The sequence below is a fragment of the Rhinatrema bivittatum genome, chromosome 6 (assembly GCF_901001135.1).
Source record: "Rhinatrema bivittatum chromosome 6, aRhiBiv1.1, whole genome shotgun sequence".
Taxonomy (NCBI): domain Eukaryota; kingdom Metazoa; phylum Chordata; class Amphibia; order Gymnophiona; family Rhinatrematidae; genus Rhinatrema; species Rhinatrema bivittatum.
The window spans coordinates 192027359-192048348 of record NC_042620.1 but is presented as its reverse complement, the minus strand read 5'-3'; the positions used below and the strand labels follow the sequence as shown (position 1 = coordinate 192048348).

The 20990-nt window shown below is 42.8% G+C and overlaps 1 protein-coding gene and 1 long non-coding RNA gene across 5 annotated transcripts in view; one reads left to right on the top strand and one right to left on the bottom strand.

Moving 5' to 3' along the window:
• Positions 1 to 376: 376 nt before the first annotated feature.
• Positions 377 to 16984, bottom strand: LOC115093910. Its single transcript, XR_003857434.1, has 3 exons — positions 16681 to 16984; positions 2019 to 2116; positions 377 to 1224 (listed from the first exon to the last, which is right to left on the bottom strand). It is a non-coding gene; the product is annotated as an uncharacterized LOC115093910 (long non-coding RNA).
• A 14-nt stretch (positions 16985 to 16998) lies between these two features.
• INO80D (INO80 complex subunit D) overlaps positions 16999 to 20990 on the top strand; it is a 127598-nt gene continuing 123606 nt past the window's right edge. Inside the window, exon 1 of one of the 4 annotated variants that reach the window (XM_029606321.1) lies at positions 16999 to 17354. The gene's annotated coding sequence lies outside the window, so the exon portion shown is untranslated. The other 3 variants (XM_029606324.1, XM_029606323.1, XM_029606322.1) reach the window with 3 other exon arrangements.

Sequence of the window (20990 nt, the reverse complement as noted above, 5' to 3'; positions counted from 1 at the left end):
AAAACCTAAATCTCTTCCATTCATGAAGAACCATGGGAATAGAACACAGACATTGTGCATACCTCTTTAAAATTTGCTTCTGCGGTAAAATTATAGTGTACCATACTGTTATCGGCTGTCGAGAGTTCCTTAATCTTAAAGCCTAGGAGAGCTTGTGCTGCTGTAATTGGAGGCAGCCCCTCCACCATCTCCCTCAATCATTTAAACATCCCTTCCCAAACTCCTTAACAACCGAACAATCCCAACACATATGTAGGTATGTACCTTCCTGCTTGCAAGTCCTCCAGCATGCACTAGAGATAGAAGATGTGAAATAGCTAGAGCATGGAAAGCTCCCAGAGTACCAACTCAAAAAGAAATACAACACAGGGTTGATAAAATATATTTATTATCCAAAATAACAGCATATAAAAACAAAACTCTATATAAATTTGAACTTACATGGCGAGCTTATCACAGGTGGAAGAGTAATGTCCCCCATCCCATAGTAAACGGATCTTCATACTAATTTCATCATAGTAATATGATAAACCTAGCTGGATAAGCATAAAGACTGGATTCTAAGTTTCAAATATACATTACTTAAATCTGTTGTTGCTGTGAGCATGGCGGAAGTGGGGGGAGGGGGTGGGAGAATTAAGATTTAAAATTCAAATAATTATTAAGCAAATAAGGTATGTTTCCAATCTAATGCTTCTATGAGGATTTCTATGTTGTTCAGACCTTGTTATTGATATAACCATGTACAACAATTAGTTTTATATGTTAGAGTGGTTCAATGTATTATGCAAAGTGCTTAATAAAAAAAAACCTTTAAATAAAAAAAAAAATTTGCTTCTGTGGAAATCCATTCCAGATCAATTTGTCTTGAATTGCCTTATGCAGGAGAAAGGCCTTAAAGGGTTACTGACCATAATAGGAACTTCAAAGGAGATGGAAGTATCTTCCTTCTTCTCATCTGAAAAAAATGTATAGAGTACCCAATGGCTGGGCAATCAGGGGTGGAAGCTCTTCCTTATGAAACAAATGTATCATGGAGAAGACATCCTCACCTTCCAGAGGGAGTTCTCTTTTGGAGGGAATTCTCTCTCTTGCAGTTCCTCTGCACTCTCAGGAATTCAGAAATCCTCAAGTGACTCATCTGACCGAGAAATAGATCATTCCCATCTAGTTCCATGTCCAGGTCGTGTGCTTTCCTGGCTTGCTTTTTCCCTTTTGCCAGATCTGAAGGGAAAACAAACCCTGAGGTGGACTCTGTACCATAACAAAGGCCTTCTGCATACATCCCTGGACAAAGAAGCCCAGGTCATAGATGAAGCCTCTATAAGCCAAGCACCTGGAAATGCCTCTGTGAAACTATCAGCAAAAAAAAAAAAAATGCAGGCACACTGTTCCCCTGCTTCCCAGAAGGAAATAATGGAGGATCCAAGTTCCCATCCCCCTGCCACGGACCTCTCAAAATGGCTGCCATAGAACTAACCTGCTGGGTGGGAATGGGCTGCCCTAACAGTCCCACCAAAGCAATCCCCTCCAGGGAGCTGAAATAAGTGATTTTTTTTGCCTTTCTTCCCCCTCCATACAAGTGTAGCAAAGCTTTGCCACTGAGCTGGGCTGCAAATAGCATGGTCCACAAACACTGCAGAGTGCCGTTTCCTTCCCATGCTATGCAGGAAAAGCCATGCCCACACTACTCTGCTCCCTGCTGTGGCCTGGGAATACAAAAAAATAGCAGGACTCGTTGATCTGCTGAGCTATTCAGATCCCCGGAGCTTTTGCCTCTGACCAATTGCATAGAAAGCATGCCTATTTCCTTACAAGGCAGCTGTTCTCACACCTGAACATATCTCGATTCACTCTTATACTATTTAAGGAAAGTAGGAGAGGGGAAAAAGGGGGGAGGGGGAGGAGAGAAAGAAGGCGGATTAAGAAAAAGGAATGGATCAGATAGTAGCCACGAGTTCTGAATGGAAGCCCCCACAGTCCAGGCCCTACTCAGCTGAAGGAGGCCCAAATTTTACCTCAGGAGCTGCCGGTCTCTCCCCCTGGGGCTGTGGTCAACCAAGGGAGGGGTGGAGGTCTTTCTTCTTCACGTAGTATGGGGATGCTCACCTACCATCTGCTGGAGACAGAAAATACTGGCAAGCTGAGTTCAACACAGATGTAAGAGGTGACATCAGTGAACCTGTTGCTCTTAATTTTCTCGTCGGTAGACATAACGCATGCATCTGGACTGGTCTGACTGGATGAAAAGGAATAATAATTGAAGTTCTAAAATTATGTCTGTTGGGTATGGGTGTTGCACTGATACTTTTTTCCCCAAGGTCACAAAGTGTGGCAGTGGGATGTGGCTACGATTTGTATTTGGTTGATTCATGTTGTAAAAGTGTTCTTTGGAAATTCTATTTTTTTTTTATTCATCTGATAGAAAAAAAAAAAAAGAAATAAGGGTCAACACACCAGTTGTAGGTGAAATTTTTTTTTTTTTATTGTATAGAAAGAATACTATTATTAAAACAAGTGTGAGAGCAGTGGCTAGAACCAGAATGCTATAATGCATATGGAGAGATTACAAGTAGAAAAATGTGATCATGTCTTAAAAACATGACAGTAGAAAAAGTGCATATGGCCTATGTAGTCTGCCCTATCCACACAGCTGTTCAGCTCTACAGTCCCTACCACTCCCTCAGAGGTGCCCTGTGCTTGTTGTATATGTGCTCGAATTCAGATACTGTCCTTGTCTCCATCACCTACACTGAGAGGCTGTTTCAAGTATCCACCATGCTTTTTGTAAAGAAATTCTTCCTTAGATTACTCCTCAGTATACTTCCTTTTACCCTTATTACATGACCTTTCATTCCAGTTTCCTTTCCACCTTCTGTGCATTGATATATCTGAGGTATATAAATGTCTGTATCCTATCTCCTTTATCTTGCCTTTGCTTTAGGTTATACATATTTAGATCTTTAAGTCTGCATCTATATGCTTTATAATGAAGACCAATAACCATTTTAGCAGCCACCCTCTCGACCGACTCCATCCTGTTTATAGCTTTTTGAAGGTGCGGTCTCCAGCACTGTACATGGTACTCCAGATGGGGCTCTCACCAGGGACTTATACAGAACCAATATAATATATTTTTTCTACTGGCCACTCCTCCCCTTATGCACTCAGGCATCTTTCTGGCTTTTGTCATCACCTGGGACTCAAATATAATCCCACCACCCCTGCCCGATTCATGTAGAGAATTTCAGCCCCTAGACTGTACTGCTCCCTTGAGTATTTACAGCTCAAATGTAAATTCTGCAATTTTTAGCATTAAATCTATTAATCTAGCATTAAATCAATTAATCTAGACCAGCGCTTCTCAACTGGTGTGTCGCGGCTCCCGCTGTCCCACTGCCCCGGTTGTGCTTCCTCATTCCCTGCCCCCACGCAGGCCAAGCGGAAGCATCTTCCCTTCTACCTGCCAGTGGGAGTAGGAAGAAGGGAGGAAGCTTCTGATTGGCTGGTGAGGCAGGAAGAAAGGACATAGCATGGGCTGGGGTGGGGGTTTGGGAGGCGTGGCAGTGTCGAAACGAGGCTGCCACGGGAGCTCATCCCCATCACGGTGAAGAAGCCCGACCCGATGAAGCAAGGCCACGGGAGCTCATCCCCGTGGCGGCAAAGAAGAAACCCGACCTCAACGAATCAAGGCTGCCACAGGATCCCATCTCCGTGGTGGCGAAGAGGAAGCCTGACCCTGGCCAAGCAAGGCTGCCACGGGAGCCTAGCCCATGACTTATGAGGAGAGATTGAAGAATCTAAATATGTACACCCTGGAGGAAAGGAGGAGCAGAGGTGATGTGATATAGACTTTTAGATACTTGAAAGGTTTTCATGATCCAGAGATAACGACAAACCTTTTCCGTTGGAAAAAAATCAGCAGAACCAGGCGTCATAATTTAAAACTCCAGGGAGGAAGACTCAGAACCAATGTCAGGAAGTATTTCTTCACGGAGAGGGTGGTGGATGCCTGGAATGCCCTTCCAGAGGAAATGGTGAAGACCAGAACTGTGAAGGACTTCAAAGGGGCGTGGGATAAACACTGTGGATCCATAAAGTCTAGAGGACGTGAATGAAGAGTGGGTGGCTCGCGGGAATGACAGCTACTATCTGGAGATAATATCCTTATTCAATAAACATACACACGGTTAATGCGCCTCCAACATTGCTCTAAGCTTCAACGGCAAGAGGAAATGAGGAAAAAAGGATTTGCATTCACAAAAAAGCGGGGAGTAGCTTGCTTGTTACTACACCAAACCAAATAAGCCTAATACTTCACTTTCAATGCATATCCAGCTTAGTTCTCTGCTTCAATGGCAGGGGGGATGAAGAAAAGTGGATCTATATACAGACAACAACCAACAAGGACTGAATTACACAGTCTGGGTAAACAAATAAGCATGGGTGTAGCTTGCTTATTGCGGCGGTTACTACCCCTAACTAATTAAGCTAGATATTTCACTTAGATGCAGTTCCAACACTGCTCTCTACATTAATGACGGAGGTGGAAGGGAAATAGAACCAAAAGGTTACTTAGGGCCAAGAGTAACAGATAAGTATGAGAAAAAAAAAAGTGTGAATACTTGCTGGGCAGACTGGATGGGCCGTTTGGTCTTCTGCCATCATTTCTATGTTTCTATGGTCATGGGGTCTAATTTGGGGTATATGTGTGTGTGAGTGAGTGAGTGGTTGTGGGCCCTAAGAAGAGGATAGTGAAGACACTGCTGCTTCTGGTGTGTGCTTTTGGCCAGCAAGAGAAAGGAGTTGCTGGAGAGGGTAAGTAAAGGTGTCTTTTTAAGTTTATTTTTCTTGATTGACTTTAATTATTAGGCATTATGTAATCTGTCTTTTGAAATATTTAATTGGTATTTGGACAATTTTTAAATAATTTTTATGAGTTTTTAATTGTTGGATGTTATTCTGTTCATCAGCTGTTTTGAAACATTTATTAGTATAGTTTTACAATTATTTCTGCTTGGGGTTGTATAGCAGCTTGGCTTATTCTGTTTTCCTAATAGGAAGTATATTGGTGTTTAGGGCCTGGTTTAATATTTGCAGTGTTGCCTTTTCATAGATAGGGTTGTTACTGTTTGAGTGTGTTCCATAATGCAGGTGTAACTTTGTGCAGATTAGTTTGTGTGCATTATTGCAGATCCTGGGACTATGTTAGGTGCTATATTTGTTTCCATTTCTCCAGGTTTGCACTGCATGCAGAGTGGTTTTTTTGGTTTTCCATTTCAGTTTGTCTCCATATTTATAATTTGTGGTCTTTCTATCCTTGGTGAAGGTCGGCTTTGTGTGTGACTGAGGTGAAGAATTTTACTAGCATGTACGCATTTGTTGTCTTTTCATAAGGAAGGCTATTGTATCTAGTAGTAAAGGGAGTTTGTTTTGCTTTTACTGAGATGTCACCAGAACATATTTTTTGTATGGTGAGTTGTATGGGTAATGACCTAGTTTTGTTCTGAGCCACTGTTGGGGGTCGAGGGGGTTCCCATGGATGCAGTGTGTATGTTTACATATAGCCCCATGACAGTCACATGTTCAGTGTGTCACACATGCGACAAACATGTCAAGTGTGTCCCGGCCTAAAAAAGGTTCAGAACCATTGATCTAGACCACTCCTTAAGCTTCACTAGTTCTCTTTTCATGTTTTCTATACATTTCTTGATGTCTATCCTGTTGCAAATTTGTATATCATCTACAAAAAGACAAACCTTTCCTGATAGTCCTGCATTATCACTTACAAAAATCGTGAAAAGAACTGGTCCAAGGACGATCCCTGCGACAGATCACTGGTAAAGCCCCTCCCCTCAAAGTGAGCTCCATTTACCACTAGCCTTTGTCAACTTCTACTTTCTTACAAGTCATGTGGAGAATTTTGTCCACTTCTGGAGGCCATATTTCCTAAACATTTATAGACAAGTTAGAGGCAGTCCCAGGGTAGGCTACCAACACAGGCGATTGTCTATGCTGTAAACTCTATGAAGTGAGACCTACATATGTATACCCTAAAGCAGGGGTTCTCAACCTTTCTTTGTGACACAGCCAGCCATATCCACAATGAATATGTATACATTTCTATCATATACAAACCTCTCTCTTGCATATTTGTTATGGATAGCCTGAAAACCAGACCGGCTGCGCATATCCCAAGGATTGGGTTGCGTACCACTGCCCTTGAAGAGAAGCAGGAGATAGAATAAAAAACCTCAAAGATATTTATTAATGCCAAAAAACCCCCAAGCATTTTTCATTGGAAAAGAAACCTGCAAGCTGCATGTGGCTCCTGATAGGTTGCATCTGAGTTGCTGCAGTAATAACATGACATTGCTGGGCCGGCGGTCTGAGCATTTTTAGATCTCCACAGGAACCTCCTCTCTGCTTCTCAAAGTGTGTAGACTCAGGAATAACACAAGAATATATTTTTGTCACAGAAAGAATAGCAGCTTCAAAGAACTGCCTCCTAGGGTAAGTGGTATAGTTCAAAACATTAAATTCAAGAGAGCATGGGATAAGCAAAGAGAAGCCTTAGTTATGAAGATGTGAGATCAAGTAAATTATGTGGTATTGCATCATGAATGGACAGATTAGATGGGCCTGTGCTCCTTCTCTGCCATGACTGTAAATTTGTATGCTTCTCCTGATTCCTCACTTGTGTTTTATATTATTTCAGCTTTCAAAATGGCCTGCTGGAAACAGTTCCCCTGCAGTGGAATAGTCCAACTGCCACTCCTCTGTGAACTTATGTTGCTACACAATAGGAGGCAGACTGGGCAGTTTATTTAAAAAATGTAAAAAAACTGATGAAGTAGTGCCATTCTTTCTTTTCCTGTGGGTAAGAGCCACATTCAGCTCGGAAGTGCCACATGCTGTTCCTGAACCACTGCCTACATATAAATACTATAAATGTTTACCCTGCAGTTCAACTACAAAATATCAAAAGAATCAAATTCATAGCTGTGTCATGACAAAGCACAGTAAAAAGAGAGCTAGAAATGGAGTTTTTTTTGTTCATGGAAGAAAAAGTATCACTTACCGGAAAGGAAAAAGGACAATTTCAAAGCTAGACAGTGAAGCCAAACTGCAGGTCAAAGCAACCTTGCAATGCCAGATGTTTACCTAGCACTTCATCTTAAGAGAAACTAAATTATTACTACACATTCAAGGGCAAGTAAAACCACTCAAACCATCACAAAAATGCACTTCACCCCTGCTTAGTAACAATGCCTTAACATCCCTATCAAGGGTCAGAGCCACATCAACAATTCTAAGGATCTGATTTTACTACATTGGTGCTGGTTGCCCTTTGAGACAACCACCAGAGTGAACCTGGAATGTTAGCTCCAATTTTACTTTCAATTGGTCTTGCAAAACGTTGCTCTTTTGCACACACTGGGATGACTCTTCTACCTTCTTTCATCCCTGGTATGAGGATGTCCTAATCTTTTTTTTTCACAAAAGTTTTCTCCCACTTGAAAAGTTTTTTCTTGTTAAATATATTATTAAACAGAAAGGAGAGAGAGTTACACATCTCAAACAACTCGAGAGAAAAAAAAACTGATAAAAAATTTGCATTTGGTTAAAAAAAGAACAGCAATGCTTCTAAAAACACAGAAGTAGAAAACTGAATGAGGATAGGATCAGACAGTCAAAAAGTTAATAAATGTTTGTGAATAAAACAAGAAGCTTAGGCATCAGCACCAAGGTGGTGGCACGGATTACAAACTGGTTGGCTGATAAGAAAGCGCGTAATGGTAAATGGAACCTACTCTGAAGCGAAAACAGTGTTAAGTAGAGTGCCACAGGGAGCGGTATTGGGACTGGTTCTGTTCAATATCTTTGTAAGCGACATTGTGGAAGGGATAGAAGGTAAAATTTGTCTATTTGCAGATGATACTAACATCTGCATTAGAGTGGACAGGCCGGAAGGAGTAGAGAGAATGGAAAGAGTTAAGAAAGCTGGAAGAATGATCTAAGATTTGGCAGCTGGGAATCAATAAATAAAATACACAAAAAGTGCAGAGTTATGCATCTGGGGTGTGGTAATCCAAAAGAGCTCTAGCTGGGGAGTGAAACACTGATGTACATGGACCAAGAGAGAGACCTTGGGGTAATAGTATCTGAAGATGGCGAAGCAATGTAACTAGGCATAGCTAAAGCCAGAAGAATGCTAGGCTGCATAGAGAGAGCAATAACCAGCAGGAAAAAGGAGTCTTTGTACAGATCCTTGGTGAAGCTTCACCTGGAGTACTGTGTTCAGTGCTAGAGCCCATATCTCAAAAAGGATAGACAGGATGGAGGCTGTCCAGAGAAGGGCAACCAAAATGCTGTATTGGAAGATTTATGAGGAGAGGCTGAAGGATCTGAATATGTATATACCCTGGAAGAGAGGAGGTGCAGGGGAAATATGATACAGACCTTCGGATACTGGAAACGTTTTAATGATGCACAAACGTTGAACTCTTTCTGTTGGAAACAGAAGAACTAGGGGTCACATAATGAAACTCCAGAGCGGATGACTCAGAAACAATGTCAGGAAATATTTCTTCACTGAGAGGGTGGTGGATCCTTGGACTGCCCTTTTGAAGCAGGTGATGAAGAAGAAAACAGTCAACAAATTCAAAGGGGCAAGGGATAAACTGTGGATCCCTAAAGGCTAAAGGATGGAAATGAAGAAGGTGCATTGGGGTAACCTGCATGGAGTGGTAGTTACCACCTTTAATAGAAAGCATGGAGATTACTACCCTAAAGTAATAACCTTGATGCTTTTGACACAACTGCAAAATCACTCCCTGCTTTGATGACAGGTGGCTGGAGGGGAAAGGGGAACTGGATACAGACAACAATCAACATGGGCCCTGACTTTTATGATCTGGGGCAGTGGTTCTCAACCTTTTTCCCATCGTGACACACCTGACAGACCACGCTCACATGTGTGACACACTGCTCATTACAATTCACAGCGGAAATAAAAAATAAAGGCCTGGTATTATTTTTATTGTTAAGAATGACACAAGGGAACGATACATATTCTGTCTGAACAGAAATTGCATAAATAGTAAACAGCCCACACCAAAACAACACCAATTTCCAGTAACCACCTTACCTACGAAAAGGCAACACTGAAAATATTACACCAGGCCTTAAGACACCAATACATCTCCTATTAGCAAAATGGACCAAGTCAGGCTGCTAGAGAGCCCTACACAGAAACTACACACCAGAAGTAAACCTCACCTGAGTCACATGTACTGACCCTCACCTAACAAGGAATAAAGAAACCAAAACACATAACAAGAAGCATGCAGAAAAAACTGAATTGGAAACTGCAACAAGCCAGAGAGACTGTATGCAGTGTAACAAAGGAAAAAAGAAACATCACCCATCCTTATAAAACAAATCAAGAAATATAAAATCAATAGCAGCAAAACCATACTAACAAAAAGAACAGATTATTTAAAACAGCTGATGAATGGAATATCCAATAATTAAAAACTCATATAAAAAATTTCTAGATACCAATAAAATATTTCAAAATAGCAGACACAAAGACCCAGTAATGAAAAATGATGATACCAAAAAATGTTTTGCTCTGCATACCTGGGCATGTTTGATATCCAGGTGCCCTGAGATGGTTTTGAATTAGCAGGAGGAGGGGTGGTTTGCTTGCAACTTTCTCCTCTCTCTCACACTGGCTCTAAATAGCTCACATATACACATGCTTTTTCTCTCTCACTTATATAGGCTCTCAATTACACGTTTACACACATGCTGTCTGTCTTTTCACACTTACACACACAGGCTTTCAATCACACACATACATGCTGTCTTTTTCTCTCACACACAGACTCTCATTCACATGCTTACACACATGAGCTCTCTCTTTCTCTCATTTACACACAGGCTCTCAATCACATGCTCCCTCACCTAAACCAGCTCTCAGTCACACACAGAAACACATGCTCTCTCTCTTACTTATACACACAGGCTCTTAATCATACATACACATGATCTCTCTCACGCATATACTTTTTCACACAAACAGGTTTTCAATCATTCACATACATGCCATCTCACTCTCACACCCGCTCAGGATCTCAAATACACAAGCTTGCTCATTCACTCACTCTGCCCCCCCCTCCCCCGAACTAGCAGCAGCAGTAGCCTCCTTCATTTTCAGCCCTCGTGGAGAAAGGAGTCCCAGCAGCCGTGAGGGTTTATGTTGTTCCTCGTTTTACTCAGAGCTGCGCTGCTCATCCTTCAAGCCGCACTGCTCTTCTCTTCTTCGGGCCGACGCTGCCCGCACTAGCAGGGTCTCTTCTTCCCGCACACGCACCCGCTGCTCACCACTTCCTCTTCCAGGCCGCACGGGGGGGAAGAAGAGAGCATGCTGGTGCCGCGTTCCGCCCGGGCTATCAGCGTTTTAAGTGCCCGGGCGGAGGACTGGGAAGCGTGGCGACACACCTCATTTAAATACAGAATATGTATCTTGGGGACACACTGGTTGAGAACCACTGGTCTGGAGTATTGACACGCAGACATAAGGGTAAAAGCACAGGATGGCTTCTACAGCCAAGTCCCAAAGCAAAGAATAACAAGCAGCATTGTCAGAATTATCAAGAAGGCTCCTCACACATTAAAAATGTTGCTAAAATAGTTTGTTATGGGTTTGACAGTTGCTTGGTTTTGATTATAAATATTACTACTCTAATCAAAATGCTTGGGGGTAACTGCATGCAGTGGCAGTTACTACACTTAAGAGAAACATGGGGGCATCCTGCACAGAGTGGCAGATACTACCATAAGAAGCTTGCTAGCCAGACTGGATGGACCATCTCTTCATTTTCTGCCATCATTACTATGTTACTATCTCAGGCCACCATTCTCTACTCAGCACAACTGTCCCTCTGTTTCCTGACCACATACCCACAAGCACAACTGCTTTCTCCTGCCTACACATAGATATCCAGAACAAGAAAATGCCAGATCTGTGGGCCCTAATGGTGGAGGCGAACTTTGATATTGCTGCTATTATGGAACCATGGTTGAGGGAGTCTCATGAATGAGATACAGCCATAAAGGGCTTGAGAAAGGATAGAGATGGCAGAAGCAAAAACAGCCAAGCAACTGAAATGCATGAGGTGTAGAGAAAGGGCACCAGTGACCATCACATGGATGATCTGATGTAACAGCAAAGAGGGAGAGAAGCCACACGTAGATCAGTCCTGGATTTCAAAAACACAGATGGGCTGATTCTGTAAAGTGCACTTGACCTTGCGCACTGTTTAACATGGGTTTGACGCATGACTATTACCCCTTATACTGTATGGGGTTTAGTGCCTCAAATGTGCAGCCAAACCCCTTGAAAACTAATAGCGCTCACCACATGCAAATGATTGTTGATGAGGCTATTAGTCATTTGCTCCAGATACGAAAAAAAAAAAAAAGTGTGCCTGATCCGCACATTTTACGCTCAGAAATTAATTTCTGAGCATCCCAAAAAAGTGTACAGAAAAGCAGAAGATACAGCTTTTCTGCACACCCTCCAACTTAATATCCTAGTAATATTAAGTCAGAGGAACCAAAAATGTAAAAATAAAAAAAATGTGCAGGCCGGTAAAGCATTTTACCGGCGTCCGTTTCCCTAACCGATCGCTGTCAGCAGGTTTGGAAAACTGACACTCATAAAATTGAGCGTCTGTTTCCTGAACCTGCTGACAGAGCCACCTCTCCTGGGCCAAGGAGGCGCTAGGGGCGTGTAATCGTCCCTAGCGCCTCCTTTTACTGCACCTCCTCATTTAAATACAGGATTGCACGCGCAGGAGAGGCGGATGGGCGCATGCATTGGGAGAGCGGGCGCTCAACACGGCTGCCACTTAGCTGCATAAGTTACACTTCACCGGCTAAATACTGCTGAACATGCTTTGAATATCGACCTCACTGTGTACCATTCTAGAGACTGCACCTTCAAAAGGCTATAAACTGGTTGGAATCTGGCCAGAGAATGGCTACTAAAATGATCAGTGGTTTTCTCCTAAACAAGTATACCCTAGAGGAAAGATGAGATATGATAGAGACATTTAAATATCTCCCAGGTTTCCATGCACAGCTGAGCCTCTTTCAATGGACAGGAGACTCTAGAATGAGGGGTCATCAGATGACAGGGGAGAGTCAGGAATAATCACAGGAAATACTTCTTCACAGAGATGGCAGTAAGTGCATTGAATAGACTCCCTAATGGAAGCGGTGGAGACAAAAACGGTATCTGAATTCAAGAAAGCATGGGATAAATACTGGGGATCTCTGAGGGAGTAGCAGGAATTGTAAAGCTAAATTGGTTGGGATGATGGCAGACGAGACAGGCCATATGGTCTTTTTCTGTCATCACGTTTCTAGACGTGGATAAGGAAGAGCACTCTATGTGCTTCACGTCGATTTCTGCAATGCTTTTGCAACGGCCCGCATAGAAGGCTCATCAATATTGCATACTTTATGTTCTTCAAATGAGAAGCCTGTGAGTGTGTCTCAAGGTCGTGGCATGGATTATACATTGGCTAACAGATTTCAACGAGTAGTGTTAAGTGGAACCTACTCTGACAAAAGAAGAGTAATAAATGGATCGGTTCAGTTCAAAATCTTTGTGAACAATATTGCCAAGGGATTGGAAGGTAAAGTTTATTTTTTTGTGGATGTCACCAAGATCTACAACAGTGTGGACATATCTGATGGTGTACAGAAAATGAGAAGTGATCTAAGAAAACTTGAGGAGTGATTGAAGGTTTGGCAGATGGGAATCAAGGCTAAGAAGTGGAGAGTCATGCATTTTAGATGCAGACACCCAAAGGAGCTGTATGCATATGGGGAGGAGGGGGGCAGGCACAAAAGACTCGTGCACTGACCATGAAAGAGATCTCAAGGTAATGATGTCCGATGATCTGAAGCAGCAGAACAAGACCAAGAAGTGGAGAGTCATGCATTTTAGGTGCAGACAAGTGCAAGGTGATGCATATAGGGAAAAAATAACCCATGCTATAGTTACACAATGTTAGGTTCCATATTAGGTGCTACCACCCAAGAAAGAGATCTAGGCGTCAGTGGATAACACATTGAAATCATCGGTTCAGTGTGCTGCGGCAGTCAGAAAAGCAAACAGAATGTTGGGAATTATTAGAAAGGGAATGGTGAATAAAACGGAAAATGTCATAATGCCTCTGTATTGCTCCATGGTGAGACCGCACCTTGAATACTGTGTACAATTCTGGTCGCCGCATCTCAAAAAAGATCTAATTGCGATGGAGAAGGTACAGAGAAGGGCGACCAAAATGATAAGGGGAATGGAACAGCTCCCCTATGAGGAAAGACTAAAGAGGTTAGGACTTTTCATCTTGGAGAAGAGACGGCTGAGGGGGGATATAATAGAGGTCTTTAAGATCATGAGAGGTCTAGAATGGGTAGATGTGAATTGGTTATTTACTCTTTCGGATAATAGAAAGACTAGACTAGGATGTGATAATGCCCATGTACAGGTCACTGGCACGGTCTCAGCTGGCGAATTCAATTCTGGAGATCATATCTCAAAAAGGATAAAGACAGGATGGAAGTAGTTCAGAGAAAGGCAACCAAAATGGTGTGTGGTCTGCATCAAAAGACTCAGGAGAGGAGAGAGAGGGGAGATAGGATTCAGACTTTAAATACCTAAAAGGATTTAATGCTGCACAAAAAGCAAACCTTTTGTGATGGAAAGGAAGTTGTAAAATTAGGGCTCATGCTATTAGCTGAGGAGGAAGATTCAGAAACAATCAGGCCGATACAGTACAGTGCGCTCCGCCGGAGCGTTTGGACACGCTAGCTTTACCCATTATTTAGTAAGGGGTAATAGCGCATTGAAAACGCGCTGCCAACCCCCCCCCCCCCCCCCCGAAATTAATAGCGCCTGCAATATGCAAATTCATGTTGATGGCCCTATTAGTTATTCCTGTGTGATTCAGTAAGTAAAATGTGCAGCCAAGCCGCACATTTTACTTTCAGAAATTAGCGCCTACCCAAAAGGTCGGCGTTAATTTCTGGCGGCTCCAGGAAAGTGTACAGAAAAGCAGTAAAAACTATTTTTCTGTACACTCTCCAACTTAATATCATGGCATTTTAGGTGCAGACACCCAAAGGAGCTGTATGCATATGGGGGGGAGAGGGGGGCAGGCACAAAAGACTCATGCACTGACCATGAAAGAGATCTCAAGGTAATGATGTCCGATGATCTGAAGCAGCAGAACAAGGCCAAGAAGTGGAGAGTCATGTATTTTAGGTGCAGACAAGTGCAAGGTGATGCATATAGGGAAAAATAACCCATGCTATAGTTACACAATGTTAGGTTCCATATTAAGTGCTACCACCCAAGAAAGAGATCTAGGCGTCATAGTGGGTAACACATTGAAATTGTCGGTTCAATGTGCTGCGGCAGTCAAAAAAGCAAACAGAATGTTGGGAATTATTAGAAAGGAAATGGTGAATAAAACAGAAAATGTCATAATGCCTTTGTATCGCTCCATGCTGAGACCGCACCTTGAATACTGTGTACAATTCTGGTCACCACGACTCAAAAAAGATCTAATTGCGATGGAGAAGGTTCAGAGAAGGGCGACCAAAATGATAAAGGGAATGGAACAGCAGGTCGGACGACGGATGCTCAGTTATGCCGGCGTCCGTTTTCCGAACCCGTGGCTGTCAGCTGGTTTGAGAACCGATGCCGGCAAAATTGAGCGTCAGCTGTCAAACTCGCTGACAGCCACCGCTCCTGTAAAAAAAGAGGCGCTAGAGATGCGCTAGTGTCCCTAGTGCCTCTTTTTACTGCAGGACCTCATTTGAATACTGAATCGCGCGCACAGGAGAGCGGGCGCTTGCCCGCTCTCCTGCGACTTTTACCGTATTGGCCTGAATGTCAGAAAATAATTCTTTACAGAAAGGCTGGTGGATGCATGAAATGCCCTCCTGGAAGAGGTGGTGAAGACCAGAATGGTAATGGAATTCAAAAGGCAAGGGACAAACACACAGGCTCCCTAGTAACTACAGATTGGAAATGAAGAAATAGAGTAACCTCTGTTACATCTAAAGGTAACATTTCTGCATGAGAGTATCTGCACAGCACTGCTTCCTGGGCAGACTAGATGGCCCATTTTAGTCATTATCAGCTGTTATTAACTATATTACTATCTTGCTGCCAGCCAGCTTCACCATCTCTCTGTGCACATATATACGGTAGCAACTACAACAGCATCCTCCTCACTTCTACCACTCTCTCCCAGCCTACACACATACAAAAGTTGTTTCTGCCATGTATAAAACCTCTGCTGCTTTGCCTCCTGGTGTTCTTGAAGTGTACGTAAAAGCCACTCTTTCCTGGACAACCTCCCTTACAGCAGCTGCTCTTCAGTATAGCTACAACAGAGACATTTCGTCCACTTTTTGTAGGTCTGAGCTACAAGGCTCTAATTTACCAAAAAGAGCCACATGGTGGATGGAGTGAAGTATAAGAGACAGGATGGGCGGGGCAAGGCCAAGGCACTCATATTCATAGGAGAGACTGGAGGGAGATGGACAAATGAGGCCTTTTTGGAAGTGTTAAAGACAGGTAGGAGGCAGGCAGAAGTGAGATGGTAAGGTAAGAAAAAGGAAAATTAAACAGAAAAATGGAAAAAAATAAATGGAAAAAGGAAAGAAAACAAAAGAAAATATAGGCATTCACAAGAAAGGATCAAAAACTATTTTTTTTTAAAGAGCATCTGAAAAAAGTCAGCTTTTTGTGCAGATGCTAATTTATGTCACAAAATTACTACACACGCTGCTGTAACAATTGTGCCGCAGCACTTCCTTAACTATTGCCATAGAATATATCCAGGACCTGTCACAGGAATTAACCTCTCAGTTTACTAAGAATAGAAAGTAGGGACACTAAAGACAGGGATACAGTTTGATTAAAGTAGTTTAGTCCACCTGAATGCACATAAATAATGGTTAGCAAATAAAAATTAAAAAAATAAATTTATATAAGTGTGTCACCTTTTTTTGGACTAACATTTGATTTAAGTCACTGAAAATACAATCAGAAAAAATAGAATGTAAACATACTGAAAAAGACTTAAGAATTCACTGTATCAAAGAAGCAACAGAAGCTCTGCAAACTGTTGCCATCAGATTTTGCCCTTAGTTTTATAGAAAAACAATATTTTTTTTAAACTGTTTTGATGCTTAAGTAGGGATTCCTGAATGCAGGGGCAATATAATCATCTAGTCTAAAATTGATTTGTACATAAAAAGAAGATTCTTTGAAGAATTATTATGGTAAATCAGACGTAGAACAAGTCATGCTGTTTCCTGCCTCACTTTTTCCTCCTTTTACTAAATACCACTTCCCTGCAATGCAGCTGACAATACTTACCTACTCATTCTACAGGACCGCTACAGTCTGAAAATAAACTACAGTCTCTGTCATATCTATCTATATATATATATGACACGCATACATATCTACACTGCAATTTATTCTTCACACAGTATAACACTTTACAAGCTAAAAAGGTACAGATGCAAGACATTTCTTAGAGAGTCCTTGTCCCACCATAATTTCCAATTCCAACATACCTGAGAAAGCAGTCAGCAACCACATTTCCACACACAAGCCACTCGGACAGAAAACTCAAAGTCCCAGTTTACTGGGAAAAACAAGCATACGTTTGAGAGGAAAAAAAAAGATTTTGAAAAAAAACTTATAAGAAAATCCTCTGAGATGTTCCCCCCTTTCCCAACCCCACCACTTCCCCTTGAGGAAAAGGGGAAATTACTCCTAAAACTATACCCCTATGAAAAGGCAAAAGCTTCAGAGGGAATTCTCTGCCAGGCAAGGATGTGGCTCAGGATGGCTCCTCTCTTTTTTTTTTGGTGCTTGTTGGTGCTTCTCCCTCCAAGATGGTAGGAGAGTTGTCGTTTCGCAGCTCTCTGGTGTTATGTCCTCTCAGTGCCTGTAGTGGTGCTGTGGGAGGCTGCGAGCGTCTCTCTGCAGCCCTGCCTTCTTTGCCGGGGAATATATTCAGGGATTCCCTTTACCATCACCGATCCCCCACTTTTTCCCTTCTTTATTATTATTATTATAATAATACCCGGGGCTCGGGCTTTTCCTGCGGCATGCAGAGATCCCGGAGCTGAGGGAGGGAGCGCAGCCGCCCGTTCGCCGGGGAGGAAACTGCGATCCGTCAGCCGCCCGAAGCTGAGGGGGGAGCGAGAGGGAAAAAAACACACACACATCTACAGCTAAAGAGGTAAGCGGAACACAGGCCTGCAGCCTCGATTTGGAGTGCCACGCCCAGTCCCGCCAGCTGCGCAGGGCGGACGGCCTCGGCAAGTACTCCAGGCCAGGGATCGAAGGGGCCTGCTAGGCCCGGGTGAGAACGGGGGGTTTATTAAGGATCGGAGCGATTTAGAAGATGTGTTGGCGTTGGCGGAGTACTCGTTCCCTATGCCCAAGAGGAAGTTTGGTTGTCAGATGGATTTCCGAGTTTCTTGGCGGAGGCGAGCTCCGGGGTACTTTCCGAGCCTGCTCGGAGGCTCCAGCGTGTAGCAGAAGCCCATGCTGTTGCCGTTATAAATATTTAGGGTGACGGGCATGGGTTTGACCCGGGTGCAGCATCCCCCCTGTTCCCTGGAGCGCTGCCTCTGACCCGCCGGCCAGAGCCCTTCTCTCCTGCGGACGCTCGACTGCTCCCGTTTACTTTTTTGTTGTGATATTCGGTCTAGGGATGCCGGTGAAGTCTCGGTCTCGTATTTTTTGTTCTCATCGGTATATGGTCAAACTTTTTGAATTCCACCCCCGTCCCTAGCGCTTTTTCCGTTCCTTTTCAACGGGGGCCCTCCCTCACCCCAGATAGTGGCACTGCTGCAGAGACGCAGGTCCCCTCCCTCTTTACCTCCCTCCTGACCCTGTCCTGGGAGTTTGGAGGGAAGGAGCTCTAATGCTGGTTCATGCATCTTTTGGGGGGATTTTTTTGCAGATCCTATGTAGCCCCATTCTCCCTCTCTGGGGGAAAAAAATAAAAGCTGCGATGAAACCAGGGGTGCGCCGGTACACCACCTCTGAACTATTGTTACAGTCCCAGGGTGGAATGAGGCTTCTGATTTGGTTTGCCTCCACATAGAGATCTGAGTTTGGTTTAAGAAGCCCTTGCATACAGGATAGTGTTAAAAAATAAACAAACAAAAAGATCGTGTTTTTAAGTATGTTTGGGTGAGCTTGAAGACATCTATTTAAGGGACTGGTTTCTATTGCTTTCATGTTGGTCACATGCATTTCTAAAATAAATCTTATATTCCCTTTCTCACCAAAGACAGATTTGATAAAGGCCAATAACTAGTGGGAGGAGAGGGATGCAGATTGTACCGCAGTACAATGCTGATTCCAATAGGGCATGCATAGATTTTAAAGAGTTATCTGACTCTGAATGATGATGGTAATATTATCTATGTCTGAAGTCTGCTTTTAAATGTGTAAGAATATCAAAACATCCCTTTTAGAACATAAGAATGTAAGATTTGCCATACTGGGTCAGATCAAAGGTCCATCCAGCATCCTGTTTCCAATGGTGGCCAAATTCAGGTCATAAGTACCTGGTCGGATCCCATAAGACTGATAAAGTTCTATGCTGCTTATCCCAAGGGTAAGCAGTGAATTTCCCCAAGCCCAGCTTAATAATGATTTATGGACTTTTCTTCCAGGAACTTGGCTAACCTATTTAAACCCAGCTACACTAACAATTTTCACCACATCCTCTGGCAACGAAATAGAGTAATTTTGTGTTGCGTAAAAGAGTATTTTCTCCTATTTGTCTTAAATGTATCACCTAGTAACTTCAATTGAATGTTTCCTGGTCTTTATACTTTTTGAAAGAGTAAACAACTGATTTACATTTATCTGTTCCATTCCACTCATTATTTTATAGATCTCTATCATATCTCCTCTCAGTTGTCTCTTCTGCAAGCTGAAGAATCCTAACTTCTTTAGCCTTTCCTCAAGGGTGAATTGTTCCATCCCCTTTATCATTTTGGTTGCCCTTCTCTGTATCTTTTCTAATTCTGCTATATCATTTATGAGATGCACTGACCAGAACTGCACACAGTTTTCAAGATGAGGTCGCACCGTGGAGCAGTACAGAGGTATTATGATATTCTTTGTTTTATTCTCCATTCCTTTCCTAATACTTCCTAGCATTCTATTTGCTTTCTTGACCATCTCTGCCACACACTGAGCAGAGGAGTTCAATATATTATCCACAATGATGCTTACATCCTTTTCCTGGGTGCAGCAAGGCTCTCTTGCTGCATTTCCATCCATCTTATGTTTTTGGGAGACCAGGATTTGATTCCCGAGCTTGGCTCCTGCTTGTGGAGACTTTGCCATCGCACGATGGCGACACTGGTAGTCCAGGGGGCATGTGTACTGGCTTTTGGAAGGAGCCTCTGGCCACGGACTGTCACTGTAGTTTGTGGGCTACACAAGAGTGAGTAAAAGGTTTAAAATGGAGAAGGTGGATTGGGGGGGAAGGAGTCCCTGGTCAGGTGCAGATGAAGTACTCATGGTGCCATTGCACCATTGAGGCCAGTTTTGAATGAGTTGGAGGCCTATAGGAGAAGGGGGAAAACTCCTTGAATTGAATAAGAAATCTCTGTATGCAAGAACTGAAGATACTTGCATAGCATCAAGTGTGCCAGACTTGATAACTTGCTTCGCTTCAGCACCTCGCTATTTACACATTTGTAGTTTCAAATTGTATGATGGAGTTGGTCCAGAGGGTGGCTACTAAAATGCTCAGTGGTCTTCGTTATACAGCATACGGGGACGACTTAAAGATCTATGCATGTATATCCTACATGAAAGGCGAAAGCAGGAAGATATGATAGAGGGATTGAAATAAATCCATGCTCAGGAGGTGAGCCTCTTTCAGTGGCAAGGAGGCTCTAGAATGAGGAATCATGGGATGAGAGTGAAAGGGGGTAGGTTTAGGAGTAATCTAAGGAAATATTTCTTTACAGAGAGGGAGGTAGATGCATGGAACAGCCTCTCAGTGGAGGTGGTGAAGACAAGGACAGTATCTGAATTCAAGAAAGCATGGGATAAACACAGGGGGATCTCTAAGGGAATGATAAGCACTGTAGAGCTGAGCAGTTGATGTGGATAGATAGGCTATATGGTCTTTTTCTGGCATCATGTTTTTATGTTTCTATGTAGGGAAGAGACTGCTAATCTGTACGTTTTTTGTCTCGTTTTGGACACTGTGTGCTCACATGATTCTTTTATTAAAGTTGGTTACATTTAAGGCAGCAGGTCTTCTCCATATACTGAACCGTCACAGGCTCTACCTGAAAAATATTCTCTCTTAACTTTAGTAGCAAACTATTAACTACATTATATCAGCTGAGCATAGTATTGCAGCTTCCGGGAGATTTAGAGAAGCTAGAAGTTGACATTGGGAAAACACAAGGTTATCTAAGATGTTTTTGTCATAGATGAGATACTCTTGGTAGATTAAGGACACATCTCTGTACAAAATTCCCAAGCTTCCTTTTTAATGTCTGTGATTGGCAATGAATCATTATAGATTGTATATAAATTGTTACCTCTGCAGAGCTGGGGCTTAGCTGAGTATAGTACTAATGTCACTCTTTCTTGGCTTTGTTATATCCTAATCTGATCCTCTTCCTAGGCCTCTCTTCTTTTTTCCCCCACTTGGTTTTATTTTATGTTTTCATATTGTATTTGGTTTTTTTTTTTAAGTGTGCACCTTTCATGGCTATACCAGGGGTCCCCCAAACTTTTAAAGAAAGGCCTGCTTGGGATAATTGAAATGAGTGGGGAGAGAGGGGATTGGCAGGTTCTGCCTTGCAGTCTGGCGCTTTCTGTGATT